Below are 2,516 nucleotides of genomic sequence, written 5' to 3'. Positions count from 1 at the left end.
TCTGCCCTCTGGAAGTCCAAGGCAGCAGTTCCATGCCAGTTTGACTCAGCATGTATCTATCTGAAGGGAAAAGCACATTTACTTTCCTGTAATAGATGGAGCCACTGTCTGCTACAATGCGCTGCACACACGTGGTATGAACAGTTGCAACATATCCCTTGCCTGTAGGCAATTGACTTACTGCATCAGAGCCTCCTTTGTATGATTTTTGATAATTAAATTATTTTCTAATTACCCTCGCTATTTCCCTTTGTTCATGCAGTTTCAATAAAGTGGTTGAAGTTTATTTTTCGCCTGTGCTGGTGCAAAAGCAACTCAGTAGTCAGGTCATTAAGACACCAACATCCGGGTGTGCTTTACACAAGAATTGGACTCCAGTCCCATTCTACTGTGAAGAAGGCATCCCAGCATCTCTTTGGCCTTGGTGAAAGTTCATCACTCTGAAAAATGCCCTAAGTATAGGGACATTAGGTATAAAGTTACAGCATATGGTGCTGGCAAGAGGTACTGCCATACGAAACATGTGCCACTGTTCTGGCACTGTGATTTTCAGAGTAATTTTACACAAAAACCTCAAAATAAGGCCTTACAGAAAGTTAGTAGAAACAGCAGATTTTGGACCACATTGAATGAAATACAGCAATGAAAACAAAGTGTCCCTGTTTTGCAAGAGAAGAATTTCCTACAAGCTCAGTAATACTGTAATCTGCCGAATGGTCTTATTTTATCCTGCATGATTAAAACTGAGACAAAACCTAGTAATTAGCAATGATACAAAAAGTTTAATTTACATGCAACATTTATGGAACAACAAGGCAACAAAACATACAGTTTTGGCATTTTTTTCCATTTTTTCAAAAAATAATTAATGTTTAGAACTGAGAAAGACACACATAACTGTTTTCCCAAGCACAAAATGAAACCCAGAAACTCACAGTAGTGTCAGACTACATAAAAGACTTAAGTTAAATGACACGTGAATTTCACACCAGTAGCTCCAAGAAAAGAGCCATCAGCAAACATGATTGCAGATCATGGTTATAGCCCCCTCCACAGTACTGATGTAGGAGGATGTAGAAGTGTTTAACAGCAAACAAGACCAATTAAATTGCTGTACCTTGATGTAAACTGGATTCCCTCACTGTATTTGTAGTAAAAATGCACCCCTAATTTACAAATTAGTATTTGATAATGTAACTCAACTGCCATGAGAGAACAGGTGCTTAATGTGATAACAATAAATATAAATTAGGTGAAGTAGTAGACATTCTGACAGTATATGAAAGGATTTAATGGTCAGCGTTTATTACAGAGAAATTAACTGGGTGGGTACATGGAGGCTTGAAAGACAAGGTCTGGTGGATTTTGCTAAGGTGCTTTAAAAATCTGCATTAAAATGCCATCAGCAGTTGTTTTACCCTGCCACAGATGCAAGGACCTCCTGCACTGTGGACTGGAGAGTTGAGATGTTATCTTGGACCTTCTCCAGCTAAATCCGTCAGCGCCTTGAGTTCCAGAGACACGTAGCCTCAGTTCCTGTAGGAATGAATCCTCTTTCTTTCAAGCCCACCCTGAGATGACCAGATTATAGTAGTAGTGACAAGGTACCATTACAAGAGGCAAATCAACTAAAGCCATACAGAGGGTAGTGACATACTATAAACACCTAAGAGTAAGCAAGAATTAAAAATCTGTCTTGTATTGCAGCTACTCATGTAAACAATTTATGAAACTTCTTTGGCACAAAAAAGCATTTTCCTTAGCATTTATAAATACAACGTACTTACATGCATTTAAGTTTTGTTTAAAAAGTTATCAATACTGAGAAGCGCTTCCTTGATTAACAAAATTCATAGATAAAGGATCCGTTGTATCTTACAAAGAATTAAGAATATAGTTTGCAATTAAAAAATTAATTTGCAAACTTTGAAACTGCAGGGTAATCTGGAAAGTTAATTTCTTTTAAAAAATGTGCCCCCCCCCTTTTTTTTGATATCAGTAATTTAAATCAATGGCAAGTAATTTGAGAAAACTGACTTAAGTGAGTTCTGCTGTGTTACCTAATCAAGAAAAATATCCATTGCACTACTATAGGAATGAGAAAAATCTTTAACGCAAGAATACTGTCATTACACTGTCTTTGTTTCCCCCTTTGCAATAAACACACAATCCAAACTTCCCAAGGTGGTAACTCCACCATCTTTGCCCCCATCTTTCCAGAAAGGCCAATAAAGCAAGGCATTTCTTGTGTAACATTTGATTATCTGTAACGCAGATCACTCAAAAGCATTTAGTGAATTTCCTCAACGTTTACAAATTGCTAAGTATGCTTGATTTATATGATCAACTTACATTTGTTATTCACATGCAGCTCAAGAAATAGTGTTTCAGTGTGATTCTTCAGTGCCATTCAGACATCTCCTAAGCGCCATGACACTAACAGGAATGCAAAATCTAACATTAAGTCAACTTGAGAAGAGCTGTTATCAGTTAAATATGCTGTTTGAGATCCTACA

This window comes from Buceros rhinoceros, unplaced genomic scaffold (assembly GCF_000710305.1).
Source record: "Buceros rhinoceros silvestris isolate BGI_N320 unplaced genomic scaffold, ASM71030v1 scaffold16192, whole genome shotgun sequence".
Classification (NCBI taxonomy): domain Eukaryota; kingdom Metazoa; phylum Chordata; class Aves; order Bucerotiformes; family Bucerotidae; genus Buceros; species Buceros rhinoceros.
Note: the sequence above shows the minus strand (reverse complement) of the source record.